General features: G+C 55.2%; 1 pseudogene; it reads left to right on the forward strand.

The window, feature by feature from the left end:
- Positions 1–2060: 2060 nt before the first annotated feature.
- On the forward strand, positions 2061–25044 carry LOC144951409 (ADP-ribosylation factor 1 pseudogene; annotated as a pseudogene).
- The last annotated feature ends 634 nt before the right edge of the window (positions 25045–25678 follow it).

The following is a 25678-nucleotide window of genomic DNA, read 5'->3' on the forward strand; positions in this document are numbered from 1 at the left end:
ACGTGTGCTCGTCGATGGCGCTGCTCTCTTCGTATTCGCTACGACCACGCGAATGATGGATTTGTGTCGCGTGTCGCAGATGGAGCGGGGGGGGGGGCATTACGCGGGGATAATGGGGGGTGTGCTTAGGGGGGTTGGGGGACGGGGAGGGGTCACGTGGTTTGTAGTGTGGTCACGATGATGTCAATAACTTACAGGCGCAGTCCTGCAAGTGCTTGCTCACTCCACTGCTGGCGGAAGGGGCATCCTCTGGGGGGGGGGGTCTCGACTCAAGAGCCCCCCCCCCCACCCTCTAGACCCGTGGTTCTTCACCCTGACTACAGCCAGGTGCCCCTTTTGGTTCTCGAATGTAATTGTTTTTATGATGTTAAATCAATACGTATAGGTTTGATGAAACAAAGTAAGTTGTTACTTACGTTATAAGAACAGGTTTTACCCTTGCTGGCAATCAAACAATTGTGTTCAGATGTTAAAACACCGAACAAAAACCTTCTTCAAGGAATCGGGCGCTGCATGGACCACACATCCTAGTGGTGAACGTGCAAACTAGATATCCTGCCAGAGCAAGTGTTCTCCTGATCGTGGCACCGTCTTTGTGCTGTTCGCCTTGTGGCGTTGCCCTCTGGTCCATCACTGTTCGCGAGACGAGGCTCTCAAGAAAGCTGCCTCTGGTGTGGACCAATCCGTTTCAGGGACAACGCATCATCATCATCATCATCTACTACCAGAGCAAGCTGTTTTCTTGTTTGCATGTTCACCACAAGGATGTGTGGTTCATGCAGTGCATGATTCCTTGACAAAGGTTCCTGTTTGGTGTTTTCACATTTGAACCCACCTGCTCTATTGCCAGCAAGGGTCAACCCTGTTCCTGTATCTTCATACTGCCACGGGAGGTGCCATGATGTCGCTTACGTTGCCTCGTGCTTAATTTGTGCGTTTCGATGATTTACCTTCTAACAAATAAATCTGGCCTCGTCTCGCACACCCCCCTCCCCCCTCCTAGAAAGGGGGGGGGGCATCTCGCACTCCCAGAGGGTGCAGTGTGCACCCCCAGGGGTAAGAACCACTTCTATAGAGAGTCGCTGTTTCATGTTGGTGGGTGGGGTGGGTGGGTGGGTGGGGTGGGTGGGGTGGGTGGGGTGGGTGGAGTGGGTGGGTGGGGTGGGGTGGGTGGGGTGGGTGGGTGGGTGGGGTGTTGGGTGGGTGGAGTGGGTGGGGTGGGTGGGGTGGGGTGGGTGGGGTGGAGTGGGTGGGTGGGGTGGGGTGGGTGGGGTGGAGTGGGTGGGTGGGGTGGAGTGGGTGGGTGGGTGGGGTGGGTGTGGTGGGTGGGTGGGGTGGGTGGGTGGGGTGGGTGGGTCTACTCTTCCACGGTGGCCACTGCACCCTGCGAGAGGTGGTGGGACCCACACGTGTCCCCAGCACACGCGTGCACCACGTGGCGTGTTGTATACAAATCCGCAACTAAAACTGCTCCGCCTACGTCACCCGGCAAGGCCCCACCGAGCCGTGTAGCTCTTGATCGGAAGCGACCTGGTCACAAATGACAGCTCACTCAAGTGGTGGATCATTATCATCATCACGTGGACATTTAAAGCGACAGCTAAACACTCTAGACGCACGGTGACGTTGATTCTGAATATGGAGGGGAAAACCGGAGGCGCCGCAGGAAAATCCACGCGACCACGGGGAGAGAGAGAGACGCGCAGACTCCAAATAGACAGCGGCGGCAGGCGTCAGGGTCGGGATTGGACCCACGACCTCCTGTAGACCAGGCGAGGTGCTCAACATCTCGCTACCTGCGGGCTGGATGAGGGCATCATTTTATTCCACCTGCCGCACCGGGAGATCAACTCGAACCAGCGACCACTGGATCGAGTCTTCCGTAGCCGCTCGTGGAAATTCCACGTTCCCATGACGGGAGACAAGTTTTTCCATAGCCTGACCGATAACTACTCTCTCTTGCCCGACGTCAATTCATTCGCCTCATACCGCTCGCCTTGCCGATCCACTGCTGGATGAGTGCCTTTCCCCACGTCCGCCGTGCCGGTCAAGGCGGGCTTATGTCTGGCCACATCTCGCCGTGCTGGGCACTGTGGGCTGGCGAGGCGGACGGGCTCGGAGCAACTCGGACGACGCTCGCCCCCCGGGTGTCCACTGGTGTCAGCCCGGGCCGGGAATCGAGCTCAGAGGGGCCGGGTTCGTTGCGCGGTGCGTCAACCACTGCGCCACCGCTCCGACCGCTGCGAGGAGGAGCGAGAGTGAGGACCGCAGTGGAGAGGCAGGGGGAGAGCGATCAGGGAGAGGGAGGAGAAGGAGAGGGAGAGGCAGGGAGGAGGAGGAGGAGGAGGGGGAGGAGAGGCAGGGAGAGAGCGAGCAGGAAGGAGGAGAGGGAGGAGAGGGATGGAGGGGAGAGTGGGATGGAGTGATGGAGGCGGGGTAGGAAGGAATTGAAGGAGGGAGGCGAAGGGAGGGAGAGAGAAACGAAGTCACGGAGGGAGGAGAGGGGGCGGAGGGAGCGATCGAGGGATGGGAGGAGGAGAGGGATGGCATGATGGAGGGCGATGGAATGATAGAGGGGGAGGGAGGGTGGAGAGAGAGGAGTGGGAGGGTGGCAAGGGATGGAAGGAGGTGAGGGGAGGTAGGAGTGGAGTAATGGGGGGGGGGGGGGGATGGAGGGAGGGAGGGAGATTATCGGGGATTATGAAACTGGATGCGGCCCGTTTTGGTGGGCGGGGTAGACACGGGGATTAAAGGGGGCTCAGAGAGGGAGACGGGATAAGGATAATCGAGTAATTAGGGGTTGGGTTCTCTCAATTAGAGAAGGGGGAGGAGGGGGGGGGGGTGAGACACGCGAGTCGCGTCCTCACAGTTAGACTCCCGGACTCACGCAGAGGGAGAGGGACCGAGGGGAGGGGCCACTCGCTTTGGGGGCTGGGTGATGGGATGCAACAGCGAGAAGTGACGACCCCAGTTAGTCCGAGTACTCGCCCCCACCCTGACCCCAGCCACCCCGAGTACTCGCCCCCACCCTGACCCCAGCCACCCCGAGTACTCGCCCCCACCCTGACCCCACCCACCCCGAGTACTTGACCCGGACTCCGCCTGCCATCCTCCCGACGTTCCCGTCACCACTCAACAAGGTGGGGAGGTCACGTGGCCTAGAAACGGCGAGGTTCTGCCCGCTCGTTGCAAGGGGCTCGTGGTTCGAATCCCAGCGGCCGCCCTGGATATCGTCTGTGGCGTCCGTCGCATTTTCATCGCCAAAGAGACCGCGTGGGCGTCAAAGTTGCCGCTCCCTCGCCATTCGCGCCCATCGTGCGTCGGTCGTCAATTTCACCAACAATGTTGAGACAAACGTCTCGCCCCAATGTCGTACTGTACTCACTCGGTGGCGGAGGGGGGGGGTTGGTGGCTGTCCCATCAAACCCCCTTCAGTGCGACAGCTTGGCAGAGAGCGAGTGAGGAGCGGCCGCTTCCCTGCGGGGTAAACACGCGGCGCGGAGAACCTCAACACACAAGTCGTCACTCGTGCCCCAACCTCGACTCGAACATTGCATCTAAACACAACCATCGGGCTCCCGTACATTTGGGGGGGGGCAGCCCCCCACGCCTTCAAACTAAACGGGAGGTTTTAGATCTGACGCCGTTACGTCGAAGCGTGCCCCCCCCCCTAACACGCGGGGCCCAGGGCAGTCGCCCCGATCCGCCGTCACCCTTAAGGACGGCTCTGCCGACTACAGCCTTTGCTTTGACTCGACATCTACCCCGAGCCCTGACACGAGCCCTGACACGGCGCTCATCGCCGTAACTTTATTCCTTTCGCGAGCTCCTGACTCTCAACTTGAGCCATCATCTCAACCGTGACCCGAACCCCGAAACGAGCAACTCGCCCTGGTCACAAAGCTCCCAGTCACCCTTGCGTCATCGTGCGCCCGTCTGTGCCCGTGTGTGTGTATGAATTAAGCTGGACTTCTTTCGCACCGTACGTAGCCAACAACAACAGGCAGTTCTGTGTCTGTGTCATCTGCCTGTGGAGCAGTGAGCGCTACGCTGTGAACCCGGCCACCCGAGTTCGATTCCGGCTCACGGCCAACACCGGAGACGATTGCTGGAACTTGTCCTGGGCCTCCCCTAGGTCGACTCGGCTTCAAATGAGTACCTGGTGCGGTGTGGAAACATCGCCACTGGGGAGACAAAGGCGGTCGGGCTTGGTGCATTGGCCACCCAACCCCTCGTGTGCCGTGCCGGCCTTCAAAGTATGCTCGCTAACAGCACTTGCCCCAACAGTCTGTTGAAGGCTACACGGGGGATCTTTGCCTGTGTCATCGTTCCGTCACTCTCTGAGCCCCCCTCTGCCCGTGTAAGTGGATTTGGGTCTCTGTCCATCACTGCCTCCCTCGCTCTTTTGATGTGGAAATCGTTGAAAGTCGCACACAGCGTCCCCAGACTCTCCATTTCTATCTCTCTCTTCCCCCTCTATCCTCCTTGCACTACCCCATCTCTCTCTCTATCTCCCCCCTCTACCCTCGCTCACACTCTGCTCACCATCTCTTCCCCTTACTGCCCCACGCTCTCCCCTCTCGTCTCTACTCTCCCCTCCCTCCCTCTTTCCCCACACCCATGCGCTCTCATCTCCCCCCTCCCCACTCCAGGGTGAGGGTTGTGGGAGTCAGAAGACGATGCTTGGGCTTCAGGGTGTGTGTCAGAGCTTGGAGTGAGGAGGGTTCACGCTCCGGTTTGTGGGGGTGAGTGTCAGGGTGAGTGTCAGGGTGAGTGTCAGGGTGAATGTCAGGGTGAGTGACAGGGTGAGTGTCAGGGTGAGGGCTGCTGATGCTGCTGCTGATGCGAGCACTGACGCACCTCCGATGAGCATGGTTGGCTACGTACGGTGCGAAAGAAATTCAACATACACGCTAGGGGCCTGGTTAGAGCTAGGGTTTTTAGTGTAGGGGTTGTGAGTTAGGGTTAGTGCTAGGGTTAGGGGCAATTGTTAGGGTTAAGGGCTAGTGTTAGGATTGGGGAAAGTGCTCAAGTTCGGGCAAGTGCCTGGGGTTGTGAGTGAGTCCCTGACTGAGAGTGAGTTCCTGACTGTGAGTCCCAGGCTGAGTCCCCACTACACAATGAGTCAGTCGGCGTGGTCCGTAGCCAGGATGCTCAGAGCGAAAACAGAGCGAAGGAATTTCCCCAAAACAGACCCAGCCAGGGTCCAGAGTAAATAAATAATAGCACACACACACACGCGCACACATACGCGCGCACACATACACACGCGCGCACACACACGCGCACACACACACTCACACACGCGCACACACACGCTCACACACACGCGCGCACACACGCGCGCACACACACACACGCGCGCACACACACACACACGCGCGCACACACACGCGCACACACACACTCACACACGCGCACACACGCACACTCACACACGCGCACACACATGCGCGCGCACACACACGAATTCAGTTGGTTACTGTCAGTGGCGAATCGTACAGGAAATGCGGGTATTTATAGTTCCCGTTTTACACTCCAGAGAGATGATGATGATGGTGATGATGGTGATGATGATGAGGATGATGGTGGTGATGCACCCAGCCAGACCGCTACGCAGTGCGCTTACGCGCGTTCTTGCACGGATACGTCTCAGCTAGGATCTAGAGTAAATAAATAATAGCACACGCCCATACAACAACAACAACAACCGCCATTCGCCACTAAGTGGCGGTGACGTCACCACGACGCTTGTGCCAGGCCATGTGCACCTTGAGGCCACGTGAAGTGTCGAACGCCCGCTGGCAGGAGGTCACGGGGCAGACCCAGGTGCCACGGGTCGACTGACCGAGATGACCGAGATGACTGGCTGATGCACCACCTGTGCCCCCTACTGTGCCAACTTGCTGTGCTTTAGCCACCCGGCGCTCCGCTCGTTGTTGTGAGCGTCGCTCCTCCGCCCTCCGTTGTTGTTGGAGGGCGACTGCCTCCAACTGCCCAGTAGCGTCCTTCACGAGCCTCCTCCACTGAGGCCGATCTTGACACCGCTGGTACCAGTCATCGGCAAGTCCACTCAGCTCCACGTCCTCCTGTACCACATCACTCCATCTCTTCTCTAGCCCGTGCCGCGCCCGTTTAGCCCCCTCGATCCGGCCGAACAAAAGCTGTTTAGGCATGCGGTGGCTGGGCATGCGGGCTACATGACCCAGCCAACGCAGCCTTGCCTGCCGGAGGAGCTCACTGATGGGACTTTGCCCAGATCTTTCAAGGACTTGTGAGCTCCTCACACAATCCAGCCTGGTCAAACCCAGGATGGATCGTAGGCAGGCCAGCCTAAATGTTTCCAACCGGCGAAGATGCTCCACTAGGGGGGTCCACGTTTCGCAAGCGTAGAGAAGGGAGGGAATGACCGTGGCCGAGAAGACCTGAAGCTTCGTGCGGAGCGACAGACCAGGTAGCTTCCACACAGCGTTACGCAACCGATGAAAAGATATTGCCGCTCGACTGATTCGGAGTGAGACCTCTGCTGATAAACTGGAGCTGGTCATGAGCACACTGCCCAGGTATGGGAAACTCTCTACTCTCTCCACAACTGCCCCATCACCGATTGGGAGTTGTGGGGGCGGAGTGCCCGATGGTACAAAATACCCAGGCAGGTGCTTAGTTTTGGTGGGGCTGATGGTAAGGCCCCACCTCTTAGTGGCACACTCCAGCCTCAGCAGCAGCGTCTCCAACTCCTCTTCTGAATGAGCAGCTATTACCAAATCATCGGCATACATAACGTGGTTGACCAATAGGGAGCCATCCCTTGATCGCACCCGGGCGTCGATCAGCCTCCCATTATATCTGTACCAAATGGTAATTCCCCCGGTACAGCTATTGAAGGCTTCACGAACTACGCAGTCGAAATAGATGTTAAATAATGTGGGAGCCAGAGGACATCCCTGTCGCACCCCAAGGTGTACAGGGAAAGGCTCCGACTCCCGGCCACGTAGTTTTACCCGGGCCCGCTCACCATCATGAAGGTCCTTAATGATCGTGAGCAGAGGGTCAGGGACTCCGAAAGCACGAAGAACAACCCAGAGCCCAGTCCTACTGATGGTATCATAGGCCTTGACCAGGTCAATAAAGCAGAGATGTAGGTCTTTTTGGAATTCCCTACACCTCTGCTGTAGCAGACGGACAGAAAATATGGCATCTGTGCAGGACCGCCCTTTCCTGAAACCACATTGGGGCTCCGCAAGCCTCTCCTCAGCATGCCTAGCAAGGCGATGTTGAATAATCCTTGCCAGGACCTTACCCGGCACACTGAGGAGTGAGATGCCCCTGTAGTTGTTACAGTCTGTGCGGTCCCCCTTCTTAAAGAGGGGGACCACCAGGGCATCCTTCCAGTCCTGCGGAACCCGTCCAGTGGTCCAGACTGTTGTTATGATGTCATATAGGGCAGTCTGTGCACAAACGCCACCCTCCCTCAGCATTTCGCCTGGGAGATCATCTCTGCCCGGTGCCTTCCCTGGTCTCAGACTCCGGATCGCCCTCAGTACTTCCTCAACAGCCGGTACCTCAGCCAGCCACTCACAGGGGGTGACCTCTTCCAATATTTGAGGCACCGCAGCCTCAGCAGGGTTATCCCCACTTTGTGCCATGATGTTTTCCTGGCTGAGAGATTTTCCCTCCCCCAGGACCTCACAGAAATGCTCAGCAAATCTGCAAACCTGTTCCTGGGGGTCGGAGATTGGATCACCGTTTTTTCCTCTAATGATGGTAATAGGTGTGGCGCTGCAGGTTACTTTTTTGATGGAGTTAAATAGTGATTTGTGATCGCGGGCCACTGAGGCAGACTCCATCTCCTCAGCAACCCGCGACCACCACCCATCCTTACAGCGCCTTACGGCTCTCCGAACCTCCGAGCGAAGGCTGCGGTAAACCTCCTCATTCTCTGACGTGGGATGCTGTAGGCGATGAGAGTGGGCCTGTCGCTTTTTCTCAATTAACCTGAACACCTCCTCCGTCAGCCAGGGTTCCCGGGGAGGTCTGGACCGCGTACCCAAAGCAGCCATTGCAGCTGCATGAGTCACAGTCTTAAACCTCGCCCATTTACCCTCGACATCAGGTGGAGTGGGGGACGATGCCAACCCCAGCTGCAAGCGATGATGAAATTCTCGCTTGCAACTTTCATCAGCTAACTTAGACCAGGCCACTTTTGGTTGGAATGGGATCCTGGGTGTACACCCACCACCGGAGTGGAAGAATGGCAGGCGCATCTTACAGATGACTAGTCGATGGTCAGAGGGCAGATCAGCTCCACGGTAGGTCCTGGTGTCAAGGACATGGGCTCGCATCCGCTGGTCCGTCACTACGTAGTCCAGCAGATGTTCTTGCTTGGACCCGGCATGCATCCATGATGTTGTGTGGATGCGCCGATGCCGGAAGAGCGTGTTGGTAATTACAAGCCCATGGGCTGCACAGAAATCTAGCAGCCTCCTACCGTTGTTATTGAGCTGATCTGGCCCATGCCTTCCAATCACTCCAGACCAGGTGCCAGCATCATGACCAACTCGGGCATTGAAGTCACCCAACAAGATGACTCTGTCCCGAGTGGCCACTTTAGCCAGCACCTGTGACAGTAGGTCATAGAAAGCGTCTGACTCATCGGCTTTGCCTGCATCCCTCCACGGATGTTCGTCTTCGGTGGGGGCGTAAGTAACCACGACCACCACTCCTCGCCTCTGGTTGATGGGAAGGCGAGCCCAAAGTATCCTGGGGCTTACAGCTTCCCACACCTCACCGCCACGCTCCCACGCCCCCTTCATTCTTTTGTTCAGAAGAAGAGCCACACCCTGTTGTTTGGCAGTCTCCTGCCCCGAGTAGAGGACTGTCCACCCCTCATGGTGGCAGGAGCCAGAACCGGTCCACCGGACCTCCTGAATGCCACAGAGATCCAGGCGGTACCGGTCCAGCTCCCGACAGAGGAGTGGCAGCCTCTCCTCCGCAGTGAGCGTTCGAACATTCCACGTGGCCATCCGCAATGGTTTTTCGTTGTTACTGGAGGAGCCCCGAGGGTTAAAATTCAATCTCCTGGCTCCGCCAAATGGGGTTTGGCCAGGAGACGTCATAAAAGCCTGACCCCCCGGGGCCTCCGGCACAAGCTTATTAATTACAGGTTTATGTTTAAATCGTAGTTTAGTGGTGGTTAATTGAAGGTGGAGGGGTTACCAGCCCCTCGCACCCGTCCAGAGCCCCCGTTTAGCCACTGTGGTGGTCACAGACGCCATGAGGGGAGAGGCCAATGGGCATTGGCCCTCCCCCCACAGCACTGCCCACGACAGTGTTGCCCGTCCGGCACCGCGAGGAGGTAGGAGGTTGTTTTGCCGGACATACGCACACTCACACACACGCACACTCACACACGCACACTCACACATACACTCACTCACCCACCCATTCACCCACTCAACCACTCACCCACTCACTCAACCACTCACCCACTCACTCAACCACTCACCCATTCACCCACTCACTCAACCACTCACCCACTCAACCACTCACCCACTCAACCACTCACTCAACCACTCACCCACTCACTCAACCACTCACTCAACCACTCACTCAACCACTCAACCACTCACTCAACCACTAACTCACCCCCTCACTCAATCACTCAACCACTCTCTCAACCACTCACTCACCCACTCACTCAACCACTCAAACACTCGCTCAACCACTCACTCAACCACTAACCCACTCACTCAACCACTCACTCAAACACTCACTCAACCACCACACTGCAGGTCACAACTATACACTCACCCACGTAACCACTCACCCACTCACTCAACCACTCATCCACTCACTCAACCACCACACTACATGTAACAACTACGCACTCACCCACTCACCTACTCACTCACCGACTCACTCATCCACTCACTCAACCACTCACTTACCCACTCACTCACCCAATCACTCACCCACTCCTTCCCCCACCCACTCACTCACCCACTCACTCACTCACCCACTCCCTCACTCACCCACTCACTCACCCACTCACTGACCCACTCACACACTGACCCACTCACTCATTCAACCACTCACTCACCCACTCACTCACTCACCCACTCACTCACCCCCCTGGTGGCAAAGCTACGAGTTGGGGCCTCATCGACAGCCACCATGAGATTTGTTATCAACAACGGCGTGAAAGAACAACGGCACTGATGTGACGATGTGAGTCGGCAAGAGGAACCAAATGTTGGGGCCCCACCTGAACCACTGCCGGCACCCCTTGAGCTGACAACGTCGTCACCACGACGCCGCTGACGTGGAGGAGGAAGAGGTCGGATGTGCAGGAGGAGGAGGAGGGGTAGGAGGAGGTGGAGGAGGAGATGGAGGAGGAAGTGGAGGAGGAAGTGGAGGAGGTTTATGGTTGCCGCTGGGTGTTTGCCACCCCACGCAGCCCACGCTCCTCGAGTGTTTTCTGCCACGCGAGGCCTGGCTCCGTGTTTTCTCGTTCCCCTCCTCCTCCTACCCCCCGATTCGTAAACTTGCCGTGTTCCCACGGCGAGGGGATAACAGCGTGGGGGGTGGTGGAGGGGGTGCAGAGGAATGTGAGATGGGAGAGGAATACGAACACAATTCGTTCCTGACACCCGGTTGTTCGTATGTCGGAACACAACGATTGGCTGCCTCGAACACAAATGTCAGCACGTTGGTGAATGACACTGGGCGTGCCCTTAAAATAACAAAAAAATAATACATACTATCGACGACGTTTCGGGCAATGGCCCTTCGTCGCAACACGTGGATGGGGACCTTTTTCATCGTTGTGCTTTCAAAAAAAGAGGCCCTGGCTATAGACCATGGAGAAGGGTCCCTGCCCGAAACGTCGTCTCGACTGGCTGTTTGCGAGCGGAGAGTCGACGGGAGTGGATGAGTCGGGGGGGGGGATCGCCAACAGCAGTGACGAAGACCTGATGGTGTAGGTGGTGGTGGTGTAGGTGGTGGTGTAGGTGGTAATGGTGGTGTAGGTGGTGGTGTTGGTGATGGTGGAGTTGGTGGTGGAGGTGTTGGTGATGGTGTAGGTGGTGTTGGTGGTGGTCTTGGTGATGGTGGAGTTGGTGGTGGAGGTGTTGGTGGTGGTGTAGGTGGTGTAGGTGGTGTAGGTGGTGGTGTAGCTGGTGGTGGTGTAGGTGGTGGTGGTGGTAGTTGTGGTGTAGGTGGTGGTGGTGGTGTAGGTGGTGGTGGTGGTGTAGGTGGTGGTGGTGTAGGTGGTAGTGGTGGTGTAGGTGGTAGTGGTGGTGTAGGTGATGGTGTAGGTGGTGGTGGTGTAGGTGGTGGTGGTGTAGGTGGTAGTGGTGGTGTAGGTGGTGGTGTTGGTGATGGTGGAGTTGGTGGTGGAGGTGTTGGTGATGGTGTAGGTGGTGTTGGTGGTGGTGTTGGTGATGGTGAAGTTGGTGGTGGAGGTTTTGGTGGTGGTGTAGGTGTTGGTGTAAGTGGTGGTGGAGGTGGTGGTGGTGTGGTGGTGGTGTTGTAGGTGGTAGTGGTGGTGGTGTGGGTGGTGGTGGTGGTGGTGTAGGTGGTAGTGTTGTAGGTGGTAGTGGTGGTGTGGTGGTGTGGTGGTGGTGTAGGTGGTGTTGGTGGTGGTGTGGTGGTGGTGTAGGTGATGGGACAGAGACGAGAGGTGAGGGGGGGTACTGGGAGAGGGGGCGCTGGAGCGGGAATGTGGGAGACGTGAGAAACACGGGGGGGAGGGGGGGGTGGGAGGGGGGTGGGAGGGGGTTGGAGGGGTGGATGTTGTGACGACCCCTGGGACCCCCCTCCACCCACCCCCCAGGTCTCTGTCTCTCATCCATCTGCACCGCGAGGATCGCGAGCACCTCACGGGGCGCACACAAAGACCCCCCCCTGTACGGGCCACACGGGGGGGGGGGGGGTGGTGGTGGTGGTGGTGGGTGGTGGTGGTGGTGGATGGTGGTGGTGGTGGTAGTGGGTGGTGGTGGTGGGTGGTGGTGGTGGTGGGTGGTGGTGGATGGTGGTGGTGGTGGTAGTGGGTGGTGGTGGGTGGTGGTGGTGGGTGGTGGTGGTGGGTGGTGGTGGTGGTGGATGGTGGTGGTGGTAGTGGGTGGTGGTGGTGGGTGGGGGCTGAGGCGACGCGAATCGGGTCGCGGTGTTCACAACGAGGCGACGACGTTTTGTGCGAAAGAGACGTAAGTCGGGGAGTTACCGTAAGTCAGGACGTGTCCGTAAATCGGGGTGAGACCGTAAGTCGGGGCGTGAGGACTCGTCTGGCTCTCTCCCGCTCACTCGGAGCGGTGGGGGCGAGGTGGGGGTTGTGGGGGTTGCGGTGCGTCTTATAATCCGGAGGATACGATCACAACATCTGTGACCCACGTGGCTAGCACGCGTTGCGCACGCAATGGAAAAACGAATCATCTAAGCAGTGACGCGGGCTGAAATGTCAATCAGAATCATCATCCTCCCTCCTCCTAGCCACAGCGCCACCGCTCCCCTACCCCAACATGTCGTTCTGGGAGATAAACAACAGCAACAACTACCACAACAACTTCCACAAATCACAGCCACTTTATCTGGATGAAGACCTCCCAGCACCCCGTGTTGGTCATCGGGGGTTGGTCGACCATACTTCACCACGCTGGTCAGTAGCGGGTTGGTGAAACTGGGGGGTGGGGGCGAGCGGGCGGGGGAGGTCACATGCGAGAACTAAAGCGACGTTCTTTATTTAAACCGCGTGCGTGCCCACTTGAGTCGGCACGTGCCTCTCTCTGTCTGTCTCTGGCAGTCCGAACGGGAATAGGTAAAACTCGAACGCGTGATGAGCGCAAAAGCAAGGCAAAGTTCCCCCAGGTAACCCTGCACACACTGCCCCTGTGAGCGAGCGCCTCAAGAGCCGGACGGTCACGTGGCTGGCAATCGCACACACACAAAGACAAAGATCCCCCGTGTAGCCTTTCAACAGACTGTTGGGGCAAGTGCTGTTAGCGAGCAGCACCTCTTAAGGTCAATGCGGCACACGGAGGGGGGTGGACAGGACCACGTGGCGATGTTGGCCACACACTGCACCAGGAATTCATTTGAGGCTGAGTCGACCTAGGGGAGGCCCAGGACTGGCTCAACACACGCGGAGAAACACGTACTGACACAAACGTACGCGTAAACAGACAAAGATGCGTACATAGACAGACTCGAACACAGACACAGATAAACACACGCACACACAAACACACAGGCACACACAAACACACGCACACACAAACACACAAACACATGCACACACAAACACAGGCACAGACACGCACACACAAACACACGCACACACAAACACACAGACACAAACAAACGCACACACAAACACACGCACACACACGCACACACAAACACACAGGCACACACAAACACACAAACAAACGCACACACAAACACATACACACAAACACACGCACACACAAACACACGCACACACAAACACACACACACACAAACACACGCACACACAAACACACGCACACACACACACACGCACACACAAACAGACGCACACACAAACACATACACACAAACACACGCACACACACACACGCACACACAAACACACGCACACACAAACACACGCACACACAAACACACGCACACACAAACACACGCACACACAAACACACACACACACAAACACATGCACACACAAACATAGGCACACGCAAACACACGCACACACAAACACACACAAGCACACACACGCACACACAAACACACGCACACACAAACACATTTTTTGGCAATGCTCGTGATGCGTTGACAGTGGTTCTGCACAGAGCTAACAATGAAAATCACGCCGTGTGCCCTTGAATGGAATAACACAAATATATGTAATGCGCGACGTTTCTGGCAATGACCCTTCTTCATAACGCAGCAAACACATCATAAACCCACAGACACACAAACACACAGACACACACAAACACAGACACACACACAGACACACACAAACACACAGACACACACAAACACAGACACACACAAAGACATCATGAACCCACAGACACAAACAAAGAAAAATACAAAGATCCCCCGTGTAGCCTTAACAGACTGTAGGGGCAAGTGCTGTTAGTGAGCACCAATGAAGGCCGGCACGGCACACGAGGGGGTGGGTGGCCAGCCCCACGCCCGGCCGCCTTTGTCTCCCCAGTGGCGATGCTCACATATCGCACCAGGCTGAGTCGACCTAGGGAAGGCCCAGGACCGGTTCAGATAATCGTCACACACGGTTGGAGAGTAAACCCACTACATTTACTATTATTGTGTAGTGTATAGTGTAGTGTATAGTGTAGTGTATAGTGTAGTGTGTAGTAGTGTAAAGTGTAGTGTGTAGTAGTGTATAGTGTAGTGTATAGTGTAGTGAGTAGTAGTGTATAGTGAAGTATATAGTGTAGTGTATAGTGTAGTGTATAGTAGTGTATAGTGTAGTGTATAGTGTAGTGTAAAGTGTAGTGTAAAGTGCAGTGTATAGTGTAGTGCATAGTGTAGTGTATAGTGTGTAGTAGTGTAGTGTAAAGTGTAGTGTATAGTGTAGTGTATTGTGTAGTGTAAAGTGTAGTGTAAAGTGTAGTGTAAAGTGTAGTGTATAGTGTAGTGTAAAGTGTAGTGTAAAGTGTAGTGTAAAGTGTAGTGTAAAGTGTAGTGTATAGTTTAGTGTATAGTGTAGTGTAAAGTGTAGTGTATAGTGTAGTGTATAGTGTGTAGTAGTGTATAGTGTGTAGTAGTGTAAAGTGTAGTGTAAAGTGTAGTGTATAGTGTAGTGTATAGTGTGTAGTAGTGTAGTGTAAAGTGTAGTGTATTGTGTAGTGTATAGTGTAGTGTAAAGTGTAGTGTATAGTGTAGTGTATAGTGTAGTGTAAAGTGTAGTGTATAGTGTAGTGTATAGTAGTGTATAGTGTAGTGTATAGTGTAGTGTAAAGTGTAGTGTAAAGTGTAGTGTAAAGTGTAGTGTATAGTGTAGTGTAAAGTGTAGTGTATAGTGTAGTGTATAGTGTAGTGTATAGTGTGTAGTAGTGTATAGTGTAGTGTATAGTGTGTAGTAGTGTATAGTGTGTAGTAGTGTATAGTGTGTAGTAGTGTATGGTGTAGTGTATAGTGTAGTGTACTAGTTCAGCACACACCGGTTGTGTGTTACTATTCGAGCACCGTGACGTCTGGCCGGCAATAGCAGGCAGAGTTGTCGACTTATCCTCCTGTATCCGTCTCAAGTAGAGGGGCTAAATGTGATGTAGTCACCGTGTGCCTTTTTATTTAAGCGATCTCACCCAAAAATAACCTCTGTTATGGATAATATTTGTCGCGAAAGCCGACTTACTACGTATTATACCTACTAAGTGTTCAACTTACTACTTGTTGGACCACGTGTTATTCATTTTTTCGTCTTTCGAACTTCATCTTCTCCCCGCCGTTTCGAAATCCCGTGCAGCCAGCTACCCGGCTAGTTGCGGTGACCAGGGCCCGCGGCAGCTACTAACAACGGCGAGAGGAGCCCAGCCAGCAGCCAGCCAGGACACACTCGGCACAGATGAATTGAAAGGACACGATCTACGTAACGACGTGACGTAACGACGTACGCATTTCACGTTTGTAGAAGAATACAAATGCAGTGCAGTCGGTGTATTTACGGTCGGAACCCGCGGCGTAGTTTGTGCGCGAGTGAGCAAAGCGACTCACGTGAGACTCCCTTCACTGACTGGGTTTGCTCGTGTGTCGGTTGTCTCGCTCGCTCGCTGCCTCTCTCGCTCTCTCTGGCTCTCGTCTGAAAGTCATTAAGGCGAGTTTTCACTTCGCTGGGTGCAAATGTGTGACCACTTAGACTTAGCACCTCCCCAACACCCCCACCCATATAACCACCACCCCCCCCACAGAGAGAGACGCTTGCCTTGAGTTGAAACTTGGGAATCAACAAAGGAAGACACGGGCGGGGGGCGTGTGCCACTCAGGGGCATTCCCCGCCACTTCCATGCTGGATTCTCAACGAAGCTTTGCTGGCTGGCTCGCTGCCTGGCTGGAGGCAGGGACACACGGCCACGTGGCACTCGTGAAAGGATTAATACGCAGCCCTGCAAGTGTCGGTTTGATTGTTTGCGATCAGCGCCATTGATGATTCCAGCACTCACCGACTTCTTCGCTTTCCGTGATCGCTCGCTTGTCGCCACTGCGATGTTTCTCACCACGCCAAGGGCCGCTCGCTCGCCGGCGTGTGGGGAGAGGAAGTATGGCTCCTCCCGCCTCTTCCAAGACGTCAACGTGGAAGAGGAGGCCAAGATAGCGTCGACAGCGGAGGCCGTTCCCAGATCATGATGATGATGATGACAGTGTTGGTGATGGTGAATAAACGCAGTGGTGATGATGATGATGGTAATGATGATGATGGTGATGATGGTGGTGGTGATGATGATGATGACGTGGTGTTGGTGAATAGACGCAGTGGTGATGATGATGATGATGGTAATGATGATGGTGATGATGGTAATGATGATGATGGTAATAATTATGGTAATGGTGATGATGATGGAAATTATGATGGTGGTAATGATGATGGTGATGATGGAAATTATGATGATGGTAATAATGATGATGATGGTGATGATGATGGTAATGATGATGGAAATGATGATGATGATGGTAATGATGATGATGGTGACGATGATGATGATGGTAATGATGATGGAAATGATGATGATGATGATGATGGTAATGATGATGATGGTAATGATGATGATGATGGTAATAATGATGATGGTAATGATGATGGTAATGATGATGATGGTAATGATGATGATGATGATGGTAATGATGATGATGGTAATAATGACGATGGTGGTAATAATGATGATGATGGTAATGATGATGGTAATGATGATGGTAATGATGATGATGGTAATGATGATGGTAATGATGATGATAATGGTGATGATGATGATGGTGGTGGTGAAATTGAACCAGCAGTGGCGCGAATCAAGCACTTTCAGGGGCTGTGCCATTGCCTGTGCTGTAGAGTTCAGACCCAAAGACAAAGATCCCCCGTGTAGCCTTAACAGACTGTAGGGCCAAGTGCTGTTAGCGAGCAGCACCTATGAAGGCCGGCACGGCACACGAGGGGCTGGGTGGCCAGTACCACGCCCGACCGCCTTTGTCTCCCCAGTGGCGACGTTTACTGCATACCGCACTGGGGTACTCATTTGAGGCTGAGTCGACCTAGGGGGGCCCAGGACCGGTTCAGACTCACTCGTTCATTCACTCGCTCGCTGGCTCGCTGCCAGACAAAGGCCTCACCACGCTCCAGCGTATCAACTCCCCGCCCGCGTGAAGACAATAGGGGGCTCGGGTGGGGGGGGCTCCGGTGAGGGGGGGGGGGCTAGGGTGGGGGGGGGCTAGGGTGGGGGGGTAGGGGGGCTCGTCTGTGAGGGGGAGGGGAGCGAGGCGCGCGTGTTTTACGGATGTGATTTACACGAGGCAATTAAATGTGATTAAAGAAAGCAGCATCAGCCATGCGCCTCCTCATTTTCATAAATCACGGACTCCCCCCCCTCCCTCTCATCCTCCCTCTTATCCTCCTACACCCCCTCCTCCTCTTTCACCTCCTCCACCTCCTGCTGCTGCTGCTGTCAGCTCCGTGTGCCTGCATCGCTCATCTCGGGTCACGTGAGCCAACGGTGAAGTGCTGGGGAAAGGGGGTGGGGAGATTTGGGGGATAGGGGGGAGGGGCTAATGGGGGGGGGGTGCAGCAGGGGGGGGGGGTGACGATGTCACTGCTTGAGCGCAATGCCTCGACTATGAAGAAGGGGCATTGCCCGAAACGTCGCCTATTGCATACAGGGTGTGGCTTTTTATCGCCCGAGAAGTAATTTTAAATGACGCGTCCCTGAAGCGCGGTTCTCTCAGGAGGAGGAGCAGCTGAGTAAGCAGTGAGAGAGAGGTGAGTGGAGGTGAGGGGGAGGTGAGGGGATGTGAGGTGGAGGTGAGGGGAGGTGAGGGGGAGGTGAGGGGGAGGTGAGGGGAGGTGAGGGGGGGTGAGGGAGGGGGAGGTGAGGGAGGGGGGTGAGCCCACGGCGTCTCCCCGGGGGCTCACGGCTGAGGCGCAGCGCGGCTGCCACGAGCCCTGGGGGCAAATCTCGACACGGGGAGCGGGGGGGTGGGGGGCTGTGCGCATCCCCCACAGACCCCTCGCCGGAGCCGTGGGTCTCAGCGAGCGCAGTTTCACACACACACGAAGACAAAGATCCCCCGTGTGGGCTTAACAGACTATAGGGGCAAGTGCTGTTAGCAAGCACCTATAAAGGCCGGAACGGTACACGAGGGGGTGGGTGGCCAGCACCACGCCCGACCGCCTTTGTCTCTCCAGTGGTGATGTTTACTCACCGCACCAGGTACTCATTTCAGGCTGAGTCGACCTAGGGGAGGCCCAGGACCGGTTCAGATAATCGTCACCGGTGTTGGCCGTGAGCGGGAATCGAACCCGGATCGCCAGGTCCAGAGCGCAGCATGCTTACCGCTACACTACCGCTCCCCATTCACACACACACTCACACACTCACACACACGCTCACACACACTCACAAACTCACACACACTCACACACACAACAACAACCGCCATTCGCCACTAAGTGGCGGTGACGTCACCACGACGCTTGTGCCAGGCCAAGTGCACCTTGAGGCCACGTGAAGTGTCGAACGCCCGCTGACAGGTCACGGGGCAGACCCAGGTGCCACGGGTCAACTGACCGAGATGACCAAGATGACTGGCTGATGCACCACCTGTGCCCCCTACTGTGCAAACTTGCCGTGCTTTATCCACCCGCGCTCCGCTCGTTGTTGTGAGCGTCGCTCCTCCGCCCTCCGCTGTTGTTGGAGAGCGACTGCCTCCAACTGCCCAGTAGCGTCCTTCACGAGCCTCCTCCACTGAGGCCGATCTTGACACCGCTGGTACCAGTCATCGGCAAGTCCACTCAGCTCCACGTCCTCCTGTACCACATCACTCCATCTCTTCTCCAGCCCGTGCCACGCCCGTTTAGCCCCCTCGATCCGGCCGAACAAAAGCTGTTTAGGCATGCGGTGGCTGGGCATGCGGGCTACATGACCCAGCCAACGCAGCCTCGCCTGCTGGAGGAGCTCACCGATGGGACTTTGTCCAGATCTTTCGAGGATTTGTGAGCTCCTCACACAATCCAGCCTGGTTAAACCCAGGATGGATCGTAGGCAGGCCAACCTAAATGTTTCTAACCGGCGAAGATGTTCCATTCGGGGGGTCCACGTTTCGCAAGCGTAGAGAAGGGAGGGAATGACCGTGGCCGAGAAGACCTGAAGCTTCGTGCGGAGCGACAGACCAGGTAGCTTCCACATAGCGTTACGCAACCGATGAAAAGATATTGCCGCTCGACTGATTCGGAGCGAGACCTCTGCTGTTAAACTGGAGCCGGTCATGAGCACACTGCCCAGGTATGGGAAACTCTCCACTCTCTCCACAACTGCCCCATCACCGATTGGGAGTTGTGGGGGTGGAGTGTCCGATGGTACAAAATACCCAGACAGGTGCTTCGTTTTGGTGGGGCTGATGGTAAGGCCCCACCTCTTAGTGGCACGCTCCAGTCTCAGCAGCAGCATCTCCAACTCCTCCATCTGAATGAGCAGCAATTACCAGATCATCAGCATACATAACGTGGTTGACCAATAGGGAGTCATCTCCTGACCGCACCCGGGCATCGATCAGCCTCCCATTGTATCTGTACCAGATGGAAATTCCTCTGGTACAGCTACTGAAGGCTTCACGAACTACGTGGTCGAAATAGATGTTAAATAATGTTGCAGCCAGGTGACATCCCTGTCGCACCCCAAGGTGAACAGGGAATGGCTCTGACTCCTGGCTACGTAGTTTTACCCTGGCCCGCTCACCATCATGAAGGTCCTTAATGATTGTGAGCGGAGGGTCACATATACACGCACACACACTCACATACACACTCACGTACACACTCACACACTCACTTACACACTCATAAACAATCACACACAAACTACGCAAAGTGAGGTGGGGGTTCCAGTCGGGAGTCGAACCGGGGTCCCCTGCCCGCCGCGAGCCCGTGAGTGCTCTTACCAACTGTCACCAACTGTCACCAACTCGTACCAACTGTCACCAACTCTAACCAACTGTCACCAACTGTCACCAACTCGTACCAACTGTCACCAACTCGTACCAACTGTCACCAACTCGTACAAACTGTCACCAACTCTTACCAACTGTGACCAACTGTGACCAACTGTCACCAACTCTTACCAACTGTCACCAACTCTTACCAACTGTGACCAACTGTCACCAACTCTTACCAACTGTCACCAACTCTTACCAACTCTCACCAACTGTCACCAACTCGTACCAACTGTGACCAACTGTCACCAACTCTTACCAACTCTTACCAACTGTCACCAGCTCTTACCAACTCTTACCAACTCTTACCAACTCTTACCAACTGTCACCAACTCTTACCAACTGTCACCAAATGCGCCGTGGCTGCACGAGTGGGCACGCTGTGCAAGTGCGTGTGTTTGATTAAATGAACAGAGGGGCGCCTCTGGCTGAAGGGGGGTAAGGGGGGGTGGTGGAATGGGGGGGCAGGAGGGTACCACCCCCCTCCTTCCCTCCCCCGTTACCCCCTCGGGAGACGGGGACGCTGACACGGAGTGATGAGTGTGGGGGGGAGGGGGTGAGGGGGAGGCTGTCTCGCTTCGCAGTCGCGAGAATCGATGCTCGCTTGCTCGCCACTCACCATCTGCCTTGGTACACGGGGGTGAGGGGAGGAGGTAGAGGGGGGAGGGGATGTGGGGGGGGGCAGTTGAAAGAGGGGGGTAGAGGGGGGAAAGAGGAGGGAGGGGCTGTGAGGGGGGGCAGTTGGAGGGAGGGGGGAGTTGGGGGTGTGGGAGATGCGGGAAGAGTCCTGGGGAGAGGTGGGGAGTAGGGAACGGGGGGGGGGGAGATAAATGGGGGTGGGGACGGGTGGGAGGGTGAAGTTCTGGGGGCGGGAGATCGGGGGGAGCACCTGGGGGGAGCGGAGGGGTGGGGGCAGCAAGAGGAGAGACGCAGGTGGAGGGAGACGGAGTGGGGATGGGGGTGGGTTAGAGAGGGGGGTGGGGGGGGGGGAAATGGAGGGGGGCATTGTGAGAGACGCAGGTGGGGGGCACGGGGAGGGTGGGCGCATGGGGGGTGCAGTGCTGGGGTTGGGGGTGCAGGTGGAGCAAGCGACGTTGGTCAGCGAGCTCCTATTAAGGGCACGTGTCACGTGGCCTCTCGCACTCTGAGCGATCAGTGGGACCGGCGCTCGACTCACCAGCGGTGGAAATTCCACGTTCGTGTGGCAGGAACCATTCTGTTCACTCGGGACAATTCACTTTGCAGCAATCGCCGATGTTTTTTTAATTAAATACGATCGATACAAGTGACGACGGCTTACCCAGGAAAGCCTCACCGAGTCTCGAGGCTCGTATTCAAGAGGGTCCTGCTACATTGAGATGTTTGGCCAATTCCACAAGCTGAAAAACAATCGGCATCTGTATTTATCGGGCAGGAGGAATCCGATGAGCTATCGTTACAACAACAAACGTTGCAAAAACACGATAGGAGTGGAAAATACGGAAAGGTAAACAAATCACCCAAAAAATATACAAATTCAGCTAAACAATGTTTATTTTTATTTGTTTAAGCGAAGGCCACTATTGCGCCATTAGCTTCTCTTTCAGAAGCAACCCGCATGTTGCGAATGGATGCAGCGCAGCGAAGTGGCTGAACGTATGGAACATTCTAGCCGCCAGTCCAAACACTGCACAGGCTTTGAATCTCGACTGCACAACAATCTCAGCAATCTCAGCAATCTCAGCAATCTTAGCAATCTCAGCAATCTTAGCAATCTCAGCAATCTCAAGTCGTGCCGATTCTTACTGTGGAGGGAAGAACCGGAGGAGGCCTTGGAGAGAAACGAATGCCCACGTGACCGCTCGTTAGGGCAGTGGTCGTGAGATCGTAATCAGTTGCTGATGGCGATGATCCAGATGGTCGTGGAATAATGACGGTGGTGGTGGTCATTTGCTGTTGCGGCTGCTGCTGCTGATGATTGTTGTGATGATAGTGAATTGGTAATGATGATGATTTTAGTGGCTGATGATGATGGTCGTGGTGCTTATAATGATGATATCGATGACGATTTAAATACACGTAAGGCTCTGCTCTTGCTGATAATGATGGTGGTGGTAAATAGCTGTTCGTACTACTGCTGATGATGCTGATGATTAATTTTTTATGCTAGTAAATTGATAAAGACAGTGATAACGCCGGTGATGATAATGATGGTGATAATGGTTATGATAATAGTGGGGAGTTGGTGCTGCTGATGGTAAATTGCTGACGATGTTGATAATTATGTTAATTAAGATAAAGATGACTAATTGATTATGATGATTATGGTACTGTGCTAACCTTATACCGACCCGGATTGAAAACATAATAATTGTATTTACTCGAAGTACCGGTTATAACATCTGAATTAACTCCACATCATGCTCATGGTGAAACGTGCAAACAATCGGGTTGGTCAGCATCAGAGAGAGCAGCCTCTCTTACCGGTTTGTCTCAATGGTGCCATAGACCAAACGATCAGGATCAGAATGTTTATTAAAAGTGCAGGAGGAATCCGAAGAGCTATCAAGCTCTTTTTCACAGATGTCCAGTCGGGGCCACGGGGTAAGAACGATACAAAAAGCTGGTAGCAATGTCGAGTAGGAGAATGGTAAACGCATCACCCAAGCACGCACAGATACAACACTAACGCATCCCCATCCTGCCAGGCAGCCCACTGAGGTATCAACTTGTTCGCCAGAAGCCACCACAAATGACAGCTCAACGAAGTGGGCCCATCATTGGGACATTGGCAGCACTCAAATATCTCGACATAATCTCAATGCACGTTTCCAAAAAGGTGCACAGTACAGGGGCGATGTTCGGCTTAAGCAGCACGGACAACGCGTGCATCGTTATCGAAGCGTGTTTGCTTGTATGCTTTACCGCAAACATGATGCACGGTCAATGCGGACTTTATGTTGCCTTGCAAGAGGTGTGTTGTCGATTTGGTGTGCGCGCATCTTGACGTCTCAAGAAAGTGTTGTTGCCATCGCCTGGATAATGGGCGAAAAAATGGGTCCCGTGAATATGAGTCAAGATCTCTGACCACAGCTACGAAAATGTGGGGGGGTCTCGCCACAGGAACGTGGAATTTCCCACCGTCGACTCAGTCATCCCTGGGACTGCATGGGTGATGGGTGTGGGGTGTTGTGGGGGGGGGGGCACCCCTCCCCGCTACGAATCGAGACCCCCCAGCAGTGAGCAGCAGCAGCGGCAGGAGGAGTCACGTGGGTGGAGCTCTGTCTGGTTCATTGCTGCAGCCTCGTGGCGGTGTGGGGGGCGGGGGCGGGGGGACTGGAGGGTGGGGGCGGGGCGGGGGGGTTGATGGGAGTGAGACGGAGAGTGAAAAAATAACACAACGCGATTGTCAATAACAGCACTCTCCCTCTGTGTGTGTACGGCCTTAAAAGGAAACATATACAATAGGCGACGTTTTGGGCGATGGTCCTACGTCAGAGAGGCCACTGGAGAGACCGAGTGGTTACTAAGAGTTGGAGACTACAGTCTGTTTACTTGCACCACGAGCTGAGACGATTTGATGACGACTACCACTTAAACCCCTTTTCTGATGCCCAGTTTCATTTCAAATAGGCGTTGTGAATAGTTTCACTCCGAGTAGCTGTCCCGTTGTTGTGGTCTCGAGCGAGATCGGCGGTGGCGATGGGGGTTTTTGTGCATCGTCATCTGGAGTGCATCTGCAATGCCTTCTCCTGTCACCTTGAATCATTCCCGACCTGCGAGTTGCTTCCCCGATCCTGCCCCGCAAGTCCCCCCCCCCTCCTCCTCCACGTGCACGCAGCCAAATCTCGAAAGTTGCAGAAGCCGCATTGACGTTTTCAAGTTGTTCTCGGGTCAAAGGTCAAAGTGATTTTCCTGCTCAAATGAACATCGAAGAATTGGTGATTGTCTCCCCTTTACAGCAGAGCCAGCGATGGAAATGCCACGTTCCCACGGCGGGGCTGAGTCCATCTACAGGACAACCACCGCTGGTTCACTTCCCCACAGTGTGGTACTGTGCTCATTATATCGACCCTGGAGGGGTGATGGGCTGACCCCCCCCCCCCCCTCATCACCCAGGACCTCCCATCATCCACCGCACACTAAACCAGGACGTGAACTCGTCACCTTCTCATTGTGGGCCGCTCGCTCGACTGGTCAACCACCGCGGTCGAGCGGTTCTCATTATGTAGAGTGGGAGAGAGGGGGGAGAGGGGGGAGTGGGAGAGAGGGGGGGGGATGGGGAGAGAGGGGGAGAGAGGGGGGAGAGAGGGGGGAGAGGGGGGAGAGGGGGGAGTGGGAGAGAGGGGGGAGTGGGAGAGAGGGGGACAAGCTCAAGCTGGGAGAGATCGTCACCACCATCCCCACAATAGGTTTCAACGTAGAAACAGTGGAGTACAAGAAGATCAGCTCCACGGCGTGGGACGTGGGCGGCCAGGACACGATCAGGCCTCTGTGGCGTCACTATTTCCAAAACACACACAGGGGCTCATCTTCGTGGTGGACAGCAACGACCGGGAGCGAGTGAACGAGGCGCGCGAGGAGCTGATGCGGATGCTGGCAGAGGATGAGCTCAGGGACGCCGTGCCGCTCGTCTTCGCCAACAAGCAGGACCTGCCCAACGCGATGAACGAGATCACGGTTAAGCTGGGCGTGCACTCGCTGCGCCACCGGAACTGGTACATCCAGGCGACCTGCGCCACCAGTGGGAACGGCCTCTACGAAGGCCTCGACTGGCTCTCCAACCAGCTCAAGAACCAAAAATGATCCCACCACTACCACTACAACACCGTGCCGCCCTGTACCCCCCCCCCCGCCCCCTTTACCAATCCAGCCCAATACCCCCCTCCCCACCCAAAAAATAAATAAAGCCTACTTGATGTTCGCAAATTTACAAAAAAAAGAGAAGGGGGAGAGAAGGGGGAGAGAGGGAGAGGGGGAGAGACAGAGAGAGGGGGAAGGAGAGGGGGAGAGAGGGGAGACACAGATAGAGAGGGAGAGAGATGAGAGGGGTTACGTTGGGCAAAATACTCGACGGTGATGGATCGAGGGATGATGCCGAGGGAGCGACGGATGTAGTTGTCGAGAAGGATCCGTGTTGTGGAGGGAGAGATCACCGCTGGGGTGCGAGATAGACGAAGGGAGGGAGATGAAGAGAGATATGGAGAGACGGGTGAGTGTGTGCGTGAAGAGTAGATCTAGAGATGAAGGGATGGAGATATGGAGGTCGGGGAGGGAGAGAGATGGGGAGGAGGGTTGTGGAGGGAGGGGAGAGGAGGGAGGCGGGGATGTGTTTGTAATGAGTAGATCATCGGGGTGCGGAGGGAGAGATGAAGGGATGGAGAGAGATGGGGAGAGGGAGGAGGCAGACAGAATGGGGGAGGGGGGGGAAGTGGAGAGATGGATGAGGGCTGTTTTCTATGTAATTTTTTTCTACTACGACAAGTGCTGCATCTGC

The sequence above is a fragment of the Lampetra fluviatilis genome, chromosome 62, assembly GCF_964198595.1.
Source record: "Lampetra fluviatilis chromosome 62, kcLamFluv1.1, whole genome shotgun sequence".
NCBI classification, from domain to species: domain Eukaryota; kingdom Metazoa; phylum Chordata; class Hyperoartia; order Petromyzontiformes; family Petromyzontidae; genus Lampetra; species Lampetra fluviatilis.